The 12,281-nt window shown below is 41.1% G+C and overlaps 1 protein-coding gene across 1 annotated transcript in view; it reads right to left on the bottom strand.

The window, feature by feature from the left end:
- KCNJ3 (potassium inwardly rectifying channel subfamily J member 3) overlaps nt 1–12,281 on the bottom strand; it is a 196,096-nt gene that overhangs the window by 26,603 nt on the left and 157,212 nt on the right. The window lies entirely within an intron of this gene.

The raw sequence follows: 12,281 nt of genomic DNA, 5'->3' as shown, positions 1-12,281 counted from the left end.
TTGGTAGATAAAATTCAAAAGCTATTTTGAAATACTGGCATGGCAATTCTAAACTTCACTTTTTTATTTCTAGATTACTATGTTACATAAGTCCCTAGTAATTATTCTTTTTCTGTCTTTTGTTTTATTGTTAGGAAGTAATTTTGCTGCTGAAAAATGCAACCCATTGCCAACATATAAATGATTAAATACAAATTATTGCATCTAATGAGGTAGAACTTTTGGCTTCAGAACAGAAGATCTATGACTGTACTCAGGGCTGAAACACAAAATGTAATTGCTTTAGCCTCCGCTAAGATAGTAGACTATCTAAGCTTTCATCTTTATTAATGAAGAAGTGCAGCATTTTAATCCCAGGAGCTACCAAGAGCCTCAGGAAGGCTGAGTTGTGTGAATATTTCAAGTCCACTTTTAGGCCACATCTGCACAGCAGATTATCTTGCTTCTACATACAGTAGCACTGGCTTGATTTAAATCTTATTAGGATCTGATGGTCTGCTATGTCAATGTTCATTAAAGATACCTGAACATATCTTTTGAACTAAACCGAGTGGATGAGAACAGCTGTCATAATGTTCAATTTACAGGAGGACTGTCCAATGATTTATTTCTTTTAGAACATAGTAAGTGGAAACATGAAAACGGTGCCCTTCCAAATGGGAGCACCTTTCTGTATAACTCCACCATTTCACATTATAGAATCCTGCTATATATATTTTTTTAATAATAATTTTTATTAAAAAGTAAACCAAAGGAGACAGAAACAAATCACCATAAAGACAATATAAAACCAATCATTTTTCATAATGAAAAACCTCATTTTTTGAATTAATTACATCAGTAAAGAAAAAATATCGAGAACAAGATAAAGCAAAATAAATTCAGACTCTTAAAGTTGTAAAATCTGATCTGATCAGCTTCTTGTAAGTTACATATCGAGAACATTATAAGTCAAATCCAGAAAATGGGAACAAAGTTTGACCATAACGTATATTATAATTTATAAAGGGTTCCCAAACAGACATGAATGATTCAGTAGACATACCATGTACATAAGCCAAGACTTTCAAAATTGAAGCATAGTTCCACACTTTCAAAAACCAATCGTTTGAGGAAGGGATTTCCAAGATACGCCAATTAGAAGCATATATATACCTAGCTGCTGTAATCATATATAAATACAATTCATTTGATTTGGCAGGAATATAAGGTTTTATCACACTTAAAAGAAACATTGCTGGAAGAAAGGGAATCTTAACTTCTAAGAGTTGTTCAATTTTCTTATGAATTTTTTTCCAAAACTGTTGAGCTTTACCACAACTCCACCACATATGGTAGAATGAGCCTAAATGTGAGTTACATTTCCAACATTTCTTAGAGAAGGAATCCTGCTATATTGTCAGATGTTATCGGTGAGATCACTGCAATGCATGAAAGGTGTCAGATGCTCATTTTAGCACTAATCCATGGTAAACAATTAGTGTTAGATATGCTCTCAAAAGAGATTACATATAATACCTTCCCAGACATCCCTGGATACCCTTGTGCAAGCAACTTCATGAAAAACTTACAAGCAGTAATCACTGATACTGCTCCAATTATTCGGAGGCACAAATGATTTTTATAAGGATTTCGGCTGTTTATCAAATCAACACTGAAGTGCTCTTTTTGTGTGAAAGGGGATCTTGAAGAAATGTTTTGGGATTAGAATACTCTGAAAAGATAGTAGCTGTCATCCTGACTAAAGAAGCACTGATGAGCAAGAGGATAAGAGTAAATGCACTTGCAGATGGACTGCACCTGCACACAAGAGAAGGGTGATCCAAAAATGTGTCCCTGGGGGTTTCACAGCCCTGATTAAAGTGTTCATGGTAGGGAGAGAAATGGAGAGGGTTATGCAGAACTGGTCTGCTTGAGTGCTCAACAGCTTATAGCAGGGCTGCCCAACTTCAGTCCTCCAGATGATGTTGGATTACAATTCCCATCATCCCCAGCCGCAGTGGCCAATAGTCTGGGATGAAGGAAGTTGTAATCCAACAACAGCGGGAGGGCCCAAGTTGTGCAGCCCTGGCACAATGGTAAGCACTATGCACAAGGGGATGTGCTCTGAGGTTAAAAAGCTCTCTTCCCCAGGATGTAGACCCAGCTATATAGCAACAAATTACTCAGGTTCAGGCCTGGCTGCCATCCTTGATATTCAGCCCTTTAGTACTATATAGCACAGTGGAAGAATGTTGGGAAAGAAAAGAGATTTCCTCCACAGTTACCAAATGCCTCAAGGCTGTTGTTCTAGGTTGACTGGAGTCCCAAACAGAAACACTCCTATTAGGGGCTGAGCATGCACTTGCCTCAAATAGGAGCTTTTCCTATCCTTAGCATTTAGATTAGCCTTAAGCTATTCAGCTAGCCAAGGAGTACCAGATCTCCTACCTGGAGAGTATACCACTACATAAGGCCACATTCACCAAGGTATTGTATGGATGATTATTTACTTATTATTCATTTATTTATCATATTTTTATACTGCCAGATATGTACATCTCTAGGTGGTGTACAAAATTTAAAACAATATTTAAAAATCTGCACAGGTTAAAATACAAAACAATTAAAACAGTAGCATAAAAACAAAAATAAAAACGGTAACATAAAACAATTATTAAAAGAAATCATTAAAATTAAATTCTAATTAAAAGCCTGTGAGAACAGGTGAGTCTTGAGGGTCTTCCTGGGGGGAAAAAACAGAGAAGGAGATGCTGTTATTTCAGCAGGGAGCATATTCCAAAACCCGGGGGCAGTCATAGAGAAAGCCAGGTCCTGGGTTGCCACCAAATGAGACAGTGGCAACTGTAACTGGACCTCTCCAGAAGATTGTAACAGGCCACAAAGTTCATGACAAAGTAGGCGCTCTCTTAAATACCCTGGACCCAAGCCGTTAAGGTCTTTAGAGGTAAAAAACAGCACTTTGTATTTCACCCACGGGGTGTGTGTGTGTGAGCGCGGGTTCCCTCTCCCCCCACCGGCCTTCATCATCACCGCCGCGGCCGGGTAAATAATGCCTTTTCGGCCCTTTCGGGCCTCTGTAAGATCAAGCGGCCGCCATTTTGCCCTCTTCAGCAAGCCCCCCTCTTCAGCAAGCCCCCCCGAAGGGGCTACAGGTACTTAATTGACTTTAATTTTTTTTAAAAAAGTTTGTGGACCTGCTGGACCAGACCCGGTGGTCCAGTTCCGGTCCGACAGAACTGGGGGGTGGTTCGGTTCGACCACGAACTCCCAGACCACTGGACCGAACCGCCGGACCGGTCTGCACATCCCTAATAAAAAGCTGCAGAGAGATCCAAAAGGATCAGCTGAGTCACACTCCCTCTGTCGATAGCCAATTGGAGATCACCCATCAGGCCAACCATGGCAGTCACAACCCCATAGCCCACACAGAAGCTAGTTTGAAATGGGTCTAGATAATTTACATCATCCAAAACAGCCTGGAGCTGAGAGGCCACCACCTGCTGAATCACCTTGCCCAACCATGGAAGATTGGAAACAGGTCTGTAATTAACTAACTCTGAGAGAAGCCCACACAGGCTTCTTCAAAAGTGGTCTAATAATAGCCTCCTTAAGACAAGGAGGTATCAGGGAAGCATTTATATTTACCAGACCTCTGATAATATAATTACCAGATGAGATAAGCCAAGTTGGATAAGGGTCAAGAAAACAGGTTGCAAGACGCAAACCCTTATAAAGGCTTTGCCACCAGCCAGCCACCCCAATGGTTTTTTCCTGTTCCCATGAAAACTGCAGAAGATTCCAAGTTCCCATCCTGGCATCTCCAAGATAGGGCTGAGAGATACTCCTGCCTGCAACCGTGGAGAAGCTGCTGCCAGTCTGAGTAGACAATACTGAGCCAGATGGACCAATGGTCTGAAGGCAGCTTCCTATGTTACCCTTGCAAACAAGCAGGGGCAGAAGGGGTGCTGGCAATGCGAGGACTTCTCCATAAGATCTGGATGTTTCTGAGCATGCTAAGGAGTATTATCTGCTGCCGGGATATATAGGAGTTGTACTTTCTTGTGCTTCCCAGCACAATTTATTGACTTGAAAACCCAAAAAAATTATGACACAAGGCATGGCCGGGGGGGGGGGGATCTTGCCCATGATTAATGGGAATAATTTCTGAATGCCATACGATTTACCAGGCTGACCTGTCGCAGAGCACCCGTGCCCCTAGTTCTCCCTGTCTCACCTCCCCCATCTTCATTTTTCTCTCTCCTGCCCTTCAGCCCCATTTCTTTCTCCACCCCCAGCCCGTTCTCCCTTGGTGGCCAGGCTGCTTCTCCTCTGCAGCTGCCTGCCGGCCTGGCGGCAACCACTTCCCCTACACGGCCGGCCAGTCTTGTGGCCGCTGCTTCCCCTGCATGGCCGGCACCATCTTGGCGGCAAACCTTAAATGAGGTTAAGCTTTCACAGCCTTCATCCTTGCCCTCCCTCCCTCCTTCCCTCCCATTGGTCGTATGAATGGGCCCATTGAGACACATGGTTACAATTAAATTGTGAGGCTATGGGGACAATCTAGGATTTAAATTACAATGCTTCTAACAGTTTTGCTTGAGTTTAAGACTGCAGTGGAAATGTTGGCATCCTCTTGATCCAAAACATAAAGAGGCAAAGTAAGTAAAATGACCTCCTGTTGGTGAATGTGTACCAATATTTGGATTTTATGAATTCCTTCTGCTGATAGATAATGGCAAGTCCATTCAGAAAGAACACTTAAGGTTTGTACTGCTCTGTGCTTTGAGATTGGATAATGTTTGCCTTGAGGGAAAGGTTTTTGTACTCAAAAGCACTGGAGTACAAAAGCAGGAAAAAATATTTCTGCATCTCAAACTGTGCATTGCTCAGATCCTGCACTCTGTAGACAAATGGACACTGACAGCTTCCTAGTCTTCAACCACAGCTTAATCGTGGGATAAAAGCACTGGTTGAATGCCCTATAAGAGACAGGCTTGTAATGAATATGTACTTTATAATGTTCTTAATTCTCTATTTCTGAGATGTAGAAAAAGGCATATGGACTGGATTCAAAAACTTACTCCTGTTGGCTTCACTATCTTCCTATAATCAGTGTTGCAGTTTTCCGATACCTATTTCAACTGGTTAAGTTCCTTACTAACAACAATGAATACTTTCTTTTCAAGATAATCTTATTATCTGAGCCACTGTACTGCTAGCTGGTGGATACTTTCCACTGAGGATGAAAGGCAGTTCTTTTTTTTTTTTTACAGTCACATGTGCCAAAAGCACCAGGGAGCTCTTATCAAAATTAGAAAGCTATGATTGGTTCTTGAGATCCATTTCTCAAGCTTATTGATCTACAGATCTATGGAAGACATGACAGGAGACCTTTTTCTTTCCTGGCAGGTAACACCTTTACACTCATTCTCTGAATTTTACCTTCTCACCTGTCATGGCCTACTGGTTCAATAAAATGCAGCCAGGAGTTCCTGTGCCCTTTATCTGATGGGGATCATAGTAGAGGAAGGCTTGCTGTCTGGCAGCCATGAAAGATAATGTGAGTAATGACCTACGTGTTTAACAGCCTAACATGGGTGGTGCTGATCCATCCACACTATTGTGGGCTCCTACTGAAGTTCTGGCACTTTTGCGCTAGAGAGTCAATACTTAAAGTGGTGTGCCTGCACTCTGGAAGTACTACTTCGATCAGAATCATTGCACTTGACCTTCAGCAACTTGTTTTCAATCTAAGTAGCGCTTCTGGAGTGTAGGTGTGCTACTTGAAGTATTTGTACACTTGCACAAAAATGCAAGACTACCAGTACTTCACTAAGAGCCCAAAGGAGTGTGGGTGGATTGGCTCTGCCTGCATTAGCCTGTGCAAAATGTGGGCCAACTGATGATCCAATAACATATAGAATTAGCACCAATGTTTTAAAAAACACAGGATGCAGACATCATATTCTTCTGCTCTTGAGACTGCCCTCTATCTCCAAAAAGAAAATTGATTGATTGATTGATTTCTATACCGCCCATCCAGAAATGGCTCAGGGTGGTTTACACAGAGAAATAATAAATAAATAAGATGGATCCCTGTCCCAAAGGACTCACAATCTAAAAGGAAACATAAGACAGATACCAGCAGCAGTCACTGGAGGTACTGTGCTGGGGGTGGATAGGGCCAGTTACTCTCACCCTGCTAAATAAAGAGAATCACCACATTAAAAGGTGCCTCTTTGGCAAGTTAGCAATTGCAGGCAAATTGCAAACACAAATGCTACAGCAAGGTAATAGGATTAGCCTATTAGTAATTTATCTTTATAGCCTGAAGCAGATCAATTAAAATTTCTTTCGGGTAGTAAATTCAAACAGTGACTTATACTACTGCAATGTTTGCTTTATACGCTAATAGGCTATGGAAGAGTATTGCCCACTGTGTAACAGAAAGCTCTAGCTAGGACTGTGCTAAATGTTTACTTATTTTGATTACATGATCTGAAAAGGTAGCTTTCAAGGACCCAAAATTCCACACCCAGCTACCCATTATTCACCATTTTAACATCTGTTTGTGCCCGTTCAATGCTATTGTGTACCCTCTCACTACAGCATAGATGTCATTTTTTCCTTGAAATTGCTGGATCCTTTTTTCCATAGCAGTTCCCAGCAATTGGGAATCATATAGGGAATGGAATGATCACAGTACTGTGTGACCAATCAGATCTGGCTAGGTGATGATGGTTAGGTGATGATGTCACTGAGGTCAAATGAAATGAAGCCAATTGAGCAATGTTTTCTGCATCAGTCACATGAGTAATCTCAGACAACTGGATCACTGAGTCAGCTCAGCGTGTGTGGTGAACTCTTTCATTCACATTTGCATGCAATTCCTGAAAAATTACCAAAGGGGGAAACTTTTTGATGGTTCCACAAACATTTGTCAAAACCCCCTGTTCAGCTTGGGTCTAGTTCTAACTGCCATTTATATATTATTTATTGTTAATGCTTTTATATACTTAGATGCAAAATTTATTTATTAGTTCTTGCATTGTGCTAAATATGTTATGCTATGCTCTGTAAAATAGACAAAATATTATTTCAGAAATTAGTGAGACTGCTGATAAGATACAAGATGAAAATGTTTCCATTAATGAACTTATACTTAGAATGCTCACACAATCACATTAAAAGTGAATGCAATTTATAGATTGAACTAACTTTTTGCCTTAGGGAACAACTCTTTCAGATTGTAATGCTATCTTGAGCTGAAGACAGGTGCTTTCAGCACTCTGTTGTTATTTGTATGTCTATATTTTATTAACAAACTTCAGATGAAAGTTAAACGTTATAAAGCCTTTTTTTCCTGATCTGATGGGTCTCTTCATTCCCATGAACCAACATTATTATTTATTATTATTTCTTGTTTACACAGTCAGACAGGTGTTATTGACTGGTTTGTTTTATCCAGACATCGAGTCCTTCCCAAGGACCTGGGATGGCTGAATTTTATTGTCAATGTTGTTGCTGTTGTTATAGATATTGTCGCAGAATATAGAATGTTCCCAGTAAAGTTGCTTTTTGTAATTGGCTGATGGTGATTTCTGTGGCCCCTATGGTGTTGAGGTGCTCTTCAAGTTGTTTTGGAACTGCACCTAGGGCGCCAATTACCACTGGGATTATTTGGGTCTTTTTCTGCCACAGCCTTTCAATTTCAGTTTGTAAATCTTTGTATTTTGTGATTTTTTTCTATTTCTTTTTCTTCTATTCTGCTATCCCCTGGTATTGCTATGTCGATTATTTTAACTTGTTTTTCTTTCTTCTCGACAAGTTAAAATAATCAATATACCAATACCAGGGGATAGCAGAATAGAAGAAGAAGAAGAAGAAGAAGAAGAAGATGATGATGATGATGATGATTAGCTTTTCTGCTTTTGTGAACTGAGTGGGAAATTCAGAGCTGTCTACAGGAAGACCTTCCTTTTGGAAGAGAGCACACTTGGAGACTTGGAGTGTCTTAATAATAATTAGAGGGCTACACGCAAGCCTGAACAGGCGTGCAGTTTGAAAGGCAGAGTCTCAACAGCAGTCCAAAAATAACAAAAAGTACTCCTGGAACTCCAAAATAGCTGTTCTCTAAAAACCCCTTTTCCAATTCCATCAGCCAACTCCAAACTCAAATTACTGCCTGTGTTCCCCACTCCCACTTGTGCATACACATCCCACAGACTAAGGAAGCCAATTATACAGCCCCCTCCCATCCTCAAGGCAGATGCAAGCTGAACAACCAAATGGCCGATGTGATTGGTTCCACTGACTGCCTATAAATTAGCATTCAGTGTTAAGGACTAGACCAATGGTCTGGATAGCAGAGGAGTATATCTCACACTATGGCCCACCAATATGAAGAGAAGATGCTTGTAGATGGCAACAAGGAAAGTCGAAATTCTTTCTTTGCTTCTAATAAATATGCTATACCAGTAGGAGTAAAGTTGTGGAAACTGCATTATCTAGCCCAGTGGTGCACCTAGGTAATTTTGGAACCTGGACCTGAAGGGCTTTGTAGCTGCTCCCCCTGCTTGAAGGGAGGTTGGTAGCAAGTTAAATCTTTTTAAAGAAAACTTTTTTCAGTGGCCAGCAGGGATGTGCAGAAAGGGGCAGCTGTCGGGGTGCAGACCGAGGTGGGGGAGGTGGCAGCAGCAGCAAGAGCTGGAAGGGCACCGTTGAGTTCAGAAGCACACTGTTCTGTCTACACTGCACATCCTTCATGCCACTGCTGTAGTGCCCCTCTGAGCTGCTCCTCAGCCAGCTCTCTATGCTTACAGTAGTTTAAAACATGTACTGTATATTCAGTCTTTCCTACCTTAAGGATAGCCCAAGGTGGAAAACAAAAATTAAAATTTAATAATAAACCATCAAGCTAAAATAGAAAGGGCGAGATAAAACAATAATAATAATAAAGTAATCACAAAAATACATAATTTACCAATTCCAACAACACAGAAATAATCTAAATATCAGCAATCAACAAAAGCAGAATGAAACTAAAGTGTGTTTGTTTGGGAGTATTGTCTCAGCAATAAAGGAGCAAATGAATGAATGAAGGGGTGAGTGGGTGGGGACAAGGCTAATGTGAAGTATCCATGTCTCACTGGCTGACATGAGAAAAATAACTCCCAGTAGTCCCATTTAAATTAAAAGGACTAGTTGGACATTACCTAAATTATATTTTTAATGTCAATGGAACTATTTTGACTAATTTTCCTCATCATGTCAGCCCCTGAAATTTATTGAATTATAAAATAGTTGCACTTAATTTATCCTATTGATTTCAATAAGATGTAAGCACAATGGACTCCCCCCCCCGCCGGATTGGGGCCTATCTATATAACAGCCAATGACCAGCATTCTATTACACTCTACTATGCCCAGTAAGCAGGATCCAGGATGGGACAAGACAGACACAGTTTGGGTTGGTTTTTAAGGGCTTCTGTTGAATTCTACGTGACAAATAAATGGGCTGCAACTGGAACTTGCACTTTCCCAGCCCACCAAACCTTATGAGTATTCAGCTACTACTTAAATAAAATTAGCTTACTTCATCCATTGTAGCAATTAGATATTTATTAATGTTAGTATTCTATTCAAAATAACTGGAGGGTATTTTGTAACTTTAGTATGTTCCTTAATTTGCCAAGCCATGCAACTAGAATGTATAAGGCCATGCCCTAAGAGTGAAGATAGCACGGCAAAGCTTTTCTATGTTGCATCTCAATCTGATGAGTAATACACTGTACAGTATAGAAGTTATGAATGCTTGCCTTTGCCTATGCTTGTTGTTGTTTAGAGAGAGTTCCCATGTCTAGACTGCTAAATCATTCCTGGGTCATCAGGAATCACTATCCTTTACAACCTCCTATCTTGGCTCCCATTCTGGTGCTTTTACCTGGAGTGAAAAGAAGCAATGAACCGTAGTGACATGTCCCATCCTGACTCGTGCTTGCAGTTTCACACTTCCAAGTTATGGAAGTGCAATCACTCTTCGGAAGTCTTTCCCTTTCTTTGTTTTTCTGAAAGCCACTAGGAGAAAGCCTGATGTGTTTTTGTATTTTCACAGCACTCTTACATAAGTAATACAAACTCCTATACTTCATTATATGTGTGAAATACAAATGAGATTCACAGCTGCATTCAAACACAAATAGGCCAATTTAACTATAACTCATATTCAGTGTTTCACTTTACCCAGGAAAGATGCCTATAGAATGTTTGTTTTCCATTATAACCTAAGCCCAAAATCATGTGCAGCTTGAGAGTATTGCTGGACCCAGCTCTGCTTTTGGAAGGAGGTGATTTTTTTTAGATGGAGGTGGTGGCCAGGGGTGCCTTTGCACAGCTTCAGCTAGTGCACCAGCTGGGTCCCTTTCTCGAGAAGGCAGATCTGGCCACATTTATCCATGCCTTAGTAATGTGACAGCAAGATTACTGTTAATGCACTCTATGTGGGGCTGCTCTTGAAGAATATTGGGAAACTTCAGCTAGTGCAAAGTGTGGCCGCTAGGATTTTATCTACAGTTGCCCATCGGGACTGTATTACACTCATCCTAAAAGAGCTACATTGGCTTTAACACGGGCTTTCAGATGAATGTTATGTTCTGTGTTGCTGCTCTGGGTATTGTTGTGTTGTTTTACTGTGTATATGTTTTTAATGGATTTATACTATTTTAAATCATTGAATATTGAATATTATAATATTAAAATTCTATAGTATAGAATTGCATATTGAAATTTAGTATCTGTATTGTGTGCAATAAATTTGTATTTTAAAAATACTGTAAACTGCCTTGGGATTTCTTAAAGAAATGTGGTATACAAATCTGAAACGAAGTAAAAAATAAATACCGTATTTTACGGACTATAAGACGCTACGGACTATAAGACGCACCTTAATTTTAATCCAGTTTTTCAGAGTTTTAACATATTAAACTGTTAAAACATATAAGACGCGCCTGAATTTTGGCGGATATTTTTCAAGGAGAAAAGTGAGTCTTATAGTCCAACCATGGCCGGCTGCTCCCTCTACCTTATTCATTGCTGCAGGAAGCACTGACACAGTATCTGTTACAGTAGAGAATTATTGAAATTCATTTAATTGTTCATTGTTCCCCCAAGCTCCTCATCACACATTCCAAAAATCATCAGTTCATCCTAAACAGTAATTTTGGTTCACTCATCAGGGATTTGAGGCCTAGTAGCCCAGATTTCTGCTACAATTAAGGAGGGGCTTGGGGGAACAACTGTACCCTAAAGAGCCTACATGTGTAGTTGGGACCATAATTTATCTTGTCTAGAACAACCATGATTGGTCCTTCTGGAGAGCAGGATGCTCAGTTTACAAGAGCCTATGTATAACTAGATATTAACACAAAGATAAGAATGAGTATATAATATATCACCACGATTTTGTGGGGTGCTTCACCCATCACCTGCGTGTGTTAGGTGAAGACCAGGCCATGATTCTCATCACGTAATAAAGGGCTTTGAATCTGATGGAAAGGGTGTTGGCCTCTACCTAAAAAGAACCTAGAGTGTAGTATTTCCACTACACTGGAAAACTCCCCAAACGCCCTCTGAAAACTATCAGGATCCATAGGGCACCTGGGGCGGACCATCCAAATAGGTCCATTGCCTCTGTGAAGGGAAGGAGCAGCAGTGATCCACAATGAATTAGTAAGTGATCAGACCATGGCAAGGGACAGATGGATAAGTCCCCCATTTTAAGATCATGTTGCCACTGCTCTGAGACAAAAACCAGGTCTAAAGTATGGCCACCAACGTGAGTCAGGCTAGAGATAAGTTCTGATAAGCCCACGGCTGCCATGGAGCACATGAAATCCCGGGCCATCATCGAACCCAGGGACGGCAGGTGGAAATCCCCCTGAATCAAAGATCTGGGGTTCATAACCAGCAGGCCCACAGCAAGGTCGAGAAGCTCAGGAATAGGGGTGTGCACTGACTGGTCCGGGGCCATGCAAGAGGCCTCCGGACTGGTCCAGAATTTGGCCGTTCCGGCGGTTCGTTGGGGGGGGGAGTGTGCCTTTAAGGGCGGGGGGTTAGTACTTACCCCCCCCCCGCCGCTCTTCCCCTTCCGGCGCTGGACTTTTCTAAAACATTTTTGGGGCGGCAGAGTTCCTCCCTGCCGCCCCGGCCCCATCGTTGTCTCCCGATTTTACAAGTAGTAAAAGCTGGTGCCACGCATGTGCTCATCGTGGCGCGTGTGC

This window comes from Hemicordylus capensis, chromosome 1, assembly GCF_027244095.1.
Source record: "Hemicordylus capensis ecotype Gifberg chromosome 1, rHemCap1.1.pri, whole genome shotgun sequence".
Lineage (NCBI taxonomy): Eukaryota > Metazoa > Chordata > Lepidosauria > Squamata > Cordylidae > Hemicordylus > Hemicordylus capensis.
This window is presented reverse-complemented; position numbering and strand designations above follow the sequence as displayed.